This window comes from Dendronephthya gigantea, unplaced genomic scaffold (assembly GCF_004324835.1).
Source record: "Dendronephthya gigantea isolate DGI-Jeju-01 unplaced genomic scaffold, DenGig_1.0 000105F, whole genome shotgun sequence".
NCBI classification, from domain to species: domain Eukaryota; kingdom Metazoa; phylum Cnidaria; class Anthozoa; order Malacalcyonacea; family Nephtheidae; genus Dendronephthya; species Dendronephthya gigantea.
Genome location: NW_021163115.1, coordinates 579,929 through 588,000, shown reverse-complemented (window position 1 = coordinate 588,000; position 8,072 = coordinate 579,929).

Sequence of the window (8,072 nt, the reverse complement as noted above, 5' to 3'; positions counted from 1 at the left end):
GATTTATGCTATGGCGATAACAAACAAGCTAAGTTTAGCTTGGAACGGGGACTATGAATCGTTGAAAAGGTTTGTTTATGAAACCTTCAAACTTGATGGTGTTTGGTCTCAACCCGGCGGGGATAGAAAGCTTTTCACAACCGAAGATTCGACGATCCTCTGGAGAAAGAGTAAGAACTTGTTGTCCTTTAATGGATCGAAAGCTAACAACTTCAAGAAGGAATTATGTAAGCATATATGTGAGTGTGAAGACGACATCTCAGAACCTGTGTCTGTACATGACATGGGCAAAGTTCATTCGGGTGAATCGCCTGATTTCTACACTGATATATGTATGAAGCAAGATCAACAAGTGAATAGCGAGGCAATTCAATCATTGTCGAACTCTATCTTGCACATAACTTCAGTAATTTCAGAATTTCAAGATTTCATCAGGAAGAATGAAACAAGCCTTACAGAGGGGTCTTCGACAAAGTCGATTAACCATAACGAAGAAAGAGAAAATGTAAATCAAGTTATTGCCCAAGACTGTATTGAAACTGACGCTAATGACACCTTAGTGTCAGATCAATTAAAAATTCTATGGAAGCAATGAAGCAGGATTCACTAGTCAGTCGGATGAATCTGACGAGACTCTTACTGATAGAGAAGTTGGCTGTGTTGTGGCGCGTCGAGAATCCTATGCCCAAGTGGTTAAAAGGCATCCAAACCCCGTAAACCTAAGGAAAACCAAATATGGTTAATAACCCTGAAGATACTTTACTAAGTGTCCCATTACAAAGAAATACTGAAGGTGATGGCTTTATTGGGGTTGACAGAAGGCGGAAAAGAGTAAAGAAACTTTTCCTGTCTGGAATACACGAGAGCGTGCAAGAGAATCAGATCTTATCCTATTTAGAGCAACGAATATAATACCTACTCACATTGCTCTGTTTCGAAGTCAACGAGAGGAACCCAATCTGCTAAAATCCACATACCATCTTCAATGTGGTCTGAAGTTCAATCGGAAGGTTTCTGGCCAAGATTTGTCAATGTAATCTGTGGCAATCGAAAAGCACTAGAAATTCCATTAGACGTGAAATCAAATTTAACACCACCCATCATGGGAATTTTTCAACATACGTCTAATGGCTCACATTCCAATCAGATTCAATAATATTCCCGTTGTGATAACCCAACGTAAATATCGCTCACGTTTATCAAGCGTAATACAGGAAACCTTGTTCCTGTGACATTGTCGGACAGTACTGAGGTAAATACACACAAAGTATTCCTGTTAGATAACAGAACAGAGACAAAGTTCACCAAATAACAATGTCAGAACGCATTGCGTTAATAACTGTATCAGAATCCACCCTGAAAAAGCACAACGCCCCCTGGATAATATAGAGCTGTCCCTAATATTATGATGCTGAATGCAAGATCATTAGTCAATAAGGTAAATGAACTTGAAATCCTTAGAGATAAGTATATTGCTGACTTAATTCTTGTGACAGAAACATGGTTAAGAGATGTAATCCCTGATGAGGTTGTGAATGTTTCTGGTCTGAACATTATCAGAAAGATCGATTGTGTGGTAGAGGTGGAGGGTAGCATATATGTCAATGAAAGTATACCACTAAAAACGCGTGATGATTTAAACGATCAACTGTTTGAATGCTTATGGATTACTATCCGCCCAAGTGGTTACCAAGATCAATTTCAAGGATTGCAGTAGGATGCGCATACCTTCCACCAACCTAAATGTATCTGAAATTGACTTTCTATGATTTATCAACAACTGTTATGACCAGCTTTGTCTAGAAAGCCCACATACGGCAATTTTCTAGGAGGCGATTTCAATCCAGATAGTAATGGGTTCCAACAAAACCGTTTAAAGAGGCATTGTCATCTTAAACAAATTGTAACGCAACCTACCAGAAACAGAAACATCCTTGATTTAATATTCACTGACATGGCTGACTGTTACGAAACTCCGGAAATCCTAGCCCCACTGTCAACGTCGGATCATAATATCATCAGCTGGAAGTCCAAGTCTCATATTACGGAGAAAGGAACTACGATTAAAATCAAAGTGAGAAAATCCGACAGCAGCAGTTAGAGAATTTCGAATCTCTACTAGCAAGTTATAACTGGTCTTCGGTTCTTTACACCTCCGACATCAATGAAAAAGTCAATACCTTTCTTCAGGTCACTGAGAATATGATTTCTGAATATTTTCCGGAAAAAACGGTTAAAGTTTATAGTAAGGATAAACCTTTTATGACAGCTAAAATAAAATCGTTGATTCTTAAAAGGAATATGGCTTTTAAAAATAAAAAAGTTGAGCGTGTGAAAAGTCTCAGAAGACAAGTCTCGGCAGAAATTCGGAAAGCGAAAATTGATTTCTACGAGAATAAAGTAAGTCCAAACTTTAAAAACAACCCTAAATCTTGGTGGAAACAAATGAAGGGCTTGATCGGCAAGAAAACTGCTAAACCAATAATGTTGGATCCCAATACTGGGTTTCAGATGGATGATAAGCAGTCTGCTCATTATATAAACGATTATTTTGCAAACTTAACTAAGAATTATCCGAAAGTGAACGAAAATTGGTTGGAATTTCAATGTATAGAGAATCTACCTCTAATTACTGTCGACCAGGTACAACGAGAATTGCGTAAAATTAACCTTAATAAAGCTCCTGGTCCTTATGATCCCTCTCTGAAGATCTTGAAGATTTTTACAAAATATTTTGCTGTACCTTTGACCGAAATCTTTAATGAATCTTTTCAATCAAAAATTTTTCCTGAGATCTGGAAAAAATACAAGGTATCTGGAATCCCTAAATCTGTACCATGTACGCATGTTGAAGAGTTAAGACCAATTGCTTTAACTAGTGTCCTAGCAAAGGTTCAAGAATCTTTTGCTGTTCAGTGGATATATGAAGATACCGATGAAAAAATTTCTGATTCTCAATATGGGGGTCTACCACGATCATCGACAATTAATGCGCTGGTTAATTTAATACACAAGTGGCATAAATCATTGGATGAACTGCACAGAGTGATAAGAATAGTCTTTTTGGATTTCCGAAAGGCATTTGACCTTATCGATCATAATAAACTCTTAGAAAACATGCGAGAAATTGGTGTAAGACCTGCTCTGATCAAATGGTATGCATCGTACCTGGACGAGAGATCTCATTTTACACAGTTTGAAACGAAGTATCTGATTTTGCGAATGTTATGGGAGGCGTTCGCGCAGGCAGTAAGCTGGGACCTATTGCTTTTGTGGTGTAAAATTAATATGTTACCTAGTGTTATAGCAGAAGCTGTTGTAGGAAATGGAAATAATGATGTCGTTGTGGATGAAGATACGATTCTCTTCATGGACGATACAACGATTAGTGAGGCACTGGATGTTCACAATCATATCTCTGGCACGGAAATTGGTAATATACCCCAAAAAATTAATTCGGTAAAGAATTTTGCGGAAATTGAGAGAATGGAGTTAAACCCAAAAAAGTGCAAAGAGATGATTATCGACTTTCGAAAGGATAGAACAGCTATTCCTGCAACAGAAGTCGATGAATGCATCCTAGAAGAGTAAGCTCGTATAAATTACTTGGATTGTGGTTAGACGATGATCTAAAAGGAGAACAAATACGGAATACATTGTCAAAAAGGCAGCTAAACGATTATATCTTTTAAAAATTTTAAAAGGATATAATGCTCCGCGAGATGACTTGAAAACTATTTATACTTCGGCAATTCGATCAATCGTAGAGATATATGGAGCTCAAATTTGGCATGGGAGTTTGACAGAGGAACAATCTAGGGATATAGAGAGAATTCAAAAGCGTGCAATGAAAATTATATGCCCGGAAAAGAATTATGAACAAGCATTAACTGAATGTGGTATTAAAACTTTGGAAAGTCGAAGAGAGTTAATGTGCATAAACTTGATAAAGGATATAAAGGACCCTTCACATAAACTCAATGATTTGCTACCACCAACTGTAGGTCAATTACGGGAGAGAGACACGAGACTTAATGTAAATAAAATTTACAATTTTAAATGCAGAACAGAGCGCTTTAGAAATAGTCCTCTAGTATATGCGATTCGTAAGTACAATCTCAAAATTGATGATTCTTAACTATTTTATTAGTTTCTTAATATTTAAAATATAGCTTTTGTAATTTACTTCTAGCTTTGTAATATAGATTAGAGTATGAATTATTGTAATTCTAAAATGTAATATTTCTTAAATTATTTTTATGAACCTGTAAATCACATTGTAATTTAGCTGTCTAAGCTACTGTATGTGTATTTTTTAATAATAATAATAATAATAATAATAAAAAAAGCGATATCAGTGACAAAAAGCGATATCAGTGACGATATCGTTTTTATGTCACCCTGTTATCGCCCTGATAAAGGCACAAGTATGTGATAAATATATATATATATATATATATATATATATATATATATATATATATATATACGCAAATTTGGATCTGTGCGTAGTAAATCAGAGTGCTCAATACCAATACAATAGTAGAGCAAATAAATCAACAAATTACAATCTTGAAATTTTTTTTAAAAATTTTATTTCGCTACACTGTGTTTCACGTACTTCTACCGTGTACGATCATCAGGCGATTACTAACACGCAATTTATATATATATATATATATATATATATATATATATATATATATATATATATATATGAATTTGAGCGATTTTATAATTTCGGTTAAACCAAACGTTTCTAAACAGCTGTTCTATCCACCTATTCAGGTTGCCAAATTTATATTTTGACTAACTTAATTTTATAAGAAAACTCGAAGGCACCTATTAACTTAATGCAAACTAGCACACAAGCGACAGCCATTTTGGCACCAATTTCTAGTAATTTTAAGTGTTAAACATTGCCAACAATTTGTGTGTGACTACATATAAACTAAAATAGAAAGTCGTTTAGAGAAAATTGATCCTTGATATGTCATGGCTGCGCTCATTTAGCTTTAATGTCAAAAGCGACACATGCAGGTGTTTTTCGTATTAGCATTTTCATACAAGCTGGAAAAACTTGCTATTATTTCACAGATATCGATCCGTGATAGCTTTAAATTTTGTCAAAGTGAATCATGCTCAAAATTGTTACCGTGTCTCTGCTTTCGCTTGCACTTACTACAACCATTGATGGAAACCAATGTCGACAGAAAAATTACATCGTTACATCGGGTTAGTGTTTCATTAGACTGCCCATATTTCAGGGAGAGAATTTGTTAAATTTTTCATTCATTGTGAAAATTTTGAAACTTAGGTGGTCCATCACTGTCCCCACATGAGATAATATCAAGCCACAACATCACCACTCCGGTTGTCGTCTTAGAATGTTTATCTTACTGCAAAGACGAAGCTCAGTGTGTTGGATTCAATTACAGAACAACAAAAGATGTTGAAAATTGTCAACTGACCAATGTATCCAATATCAGTAACGAATTGAAAGCAGATTGGATTTTGATGTATGACGTTGAAGCGGTAGGTTAGAAAAGACAGAAATTATCTTTTTAATTTGTTAGGATATTTAAAAGGTATAAAGAAGGAAAACTCTATATGAGTAAAAACGCAGCTAGTTGTCATGGCGACGCACTTCAGATTCAACGTTTAATGTCAGTATATGTAGTAGGAACCAGTTGGTAGTTGAGGTAATGGCCTGTACGATCGAGTCTATGTCATCTGCAGGTTTCCCTAAACTTTTCCCGCCTATTTTTTTGCTGCCATAAAATATGTGACCTTCCACGGGAAAACATACGTTAACGCTATTTCGTTCGTTCAAAAATATCGTTCGTTATCCGTTCGTTTGCCGTTCAAACGCTTCAAGCGTTCGTTGAAACGATTTTCGAGATCGTTCATCGTTCGAAATTGCCGGTTGGAACGCTTCGGAAAACACCTTCGAAAATTGGTCCAATTTTGGCGAAAATTCAACCGTTTGATTTACCGTTCGTTGAAACGTTTTTCGTTCAGTCAAATTGGATTTGGTTCAACATTCCATTAAACATTTGCAATGTTACAACTTTATAGAAGAAGCGCAGAATGTGTTACACAGAAATCACTCCCAGAAACGTACTCAGTTCCTTAGTAAAAGACTTGTAAAGGAAATAGTGAGGTTATATCGTTTTAGCCTAATCGAATGCTATTTTGTGCGCTTCATGTTATGGTTTATGCTTAGCGTCATGCAGACATGAAGGCTATTAATATTCAGTGCATGCAATTATTTCATTAACGACAAATTCACGTCATAAGCTTTCTTTCAAAAATTTATCGTTTTTTGAGTTTCGGTAATGCACTGAATGGTTTGAATTTGTGCTTTAATATACTTCTGTAGCTTCCATAAAGCTAAAGTTCACCGCGCGCACCAACAACGTCGCAAGCCATATATTACAGCATTACGAGCTATATGCCTTGGCAAAGTGCTAATTAAGTTGCATAATTGTTGGAAGTCTCTAAATGTATGTAAACAGACAAAGCCAGATCCTAATATAAATTGAGAGATTTTGCGTGTTACATAATAATATCGTACTTGTAAACCATGTGTACAGCTAATTTACTTACATCTGATAATCTGATAGCACTAGCAAGGCCTCCACCCGAAGCAGCTACTGATTAAAATCTGTTCAAAATAAAGGACCGCATCCTAGAACGAGAAAGCGGTTCAGCATTTCAGCTCGTTGTCTTTAATGCAGTCTGACATAGCTGCAAATTATACAACAAGTGAAATACCCTAGCTAATATTTGAAGACATAAATACAGTGACCTAACGAGCGTTCGGTGGGGGGCCAGAATAGATAACGTCATAAACATCATAGTATGAGCAAAACGTGATCAATTACAAACAGCGAATTAAGGGACCCCGCAGTACCAAGTATACCTCAAAACCCATCCTCTGTTCGTTATGCCACTGCATGAATATCTAAGCAATTTAAATATGTACGCGTGCATCTAGTCTAAAACTGGAGCCGGAGCAACATGATCTTCAGTGCCCCTCTTACAAAATTGTCTTATTTCCTTAAAAAGGTATCTTTGTCTCACCAGATCTAAGCCATCTGGCTCGATCGTTGCTAGTAGCATGTTGAAAGGTGGCAGTTGGCATGAATATAACTTATGGCATAAATATAACCCATGCATTGTAAATAAATATTCACAAAAGACTCTTAACTCACAAAAAAATTACTTCATATATATTTTGATATATGCACATTTCAGCACAATTCACTCCCCATGTATATTTTGGTTGTAATTCGATTTTTCTCGACTAGCTCCTCAAATCGGAGACGTGGAACACGGAAAAGGCTCAAATCGTATAAATGATAGAGACTGTATGTATGATGAAAGTAATGAACCTATATCAATGATGTTCATAGTGTGACATTGTTTATTACAATAAAAAAACATGAGTGTCGCACAATGAACATCATAATATTGCTCAGAGAAATTTGATAATGCACAAAATATCAACTGGTCAACATAATTAAAGCTGTGGCCCGTGTGAAAAATATAACAAACCAAAAATTATAATCTATATTATACCATTTAAGTTTTGTTGATATTAAACTAGAATAAACAATTAAAGACGCCGTCTACAAATTCCGTGTTTTGTGAGGTTGAGTTTTGCGCTATGTTTTAACCAAGTGCGTGCAGTCCTTGCGCACAACTGGCACAAGCCCAAAGGGCAAGTTGCCAAGCTAACGTTTACAAACATTAAGTTTGACCTTTCGGATATTTTGCTATATATATTTCGCTATAATTCATCAGAAAACGAGCATTTAACACTTATTTACTGCGAACGAAGGAAACATTATGTTTTGTGGACCCGAGACCTGTCGATATTTCACGACGCGAAGCCGAGTAAAATATCGATGGTCGAGGGTCAACAAAACATAATGTTTTCTGAGTTTTCGGTAAATACGTTTTTTATTATATACCACTTGTCAAAGAAAGACCAGACTACAAGGTAAACAACGACATACAAACAAATAAAAGACATAATTTCAAATGGATACAAGACGCCTGTTCTG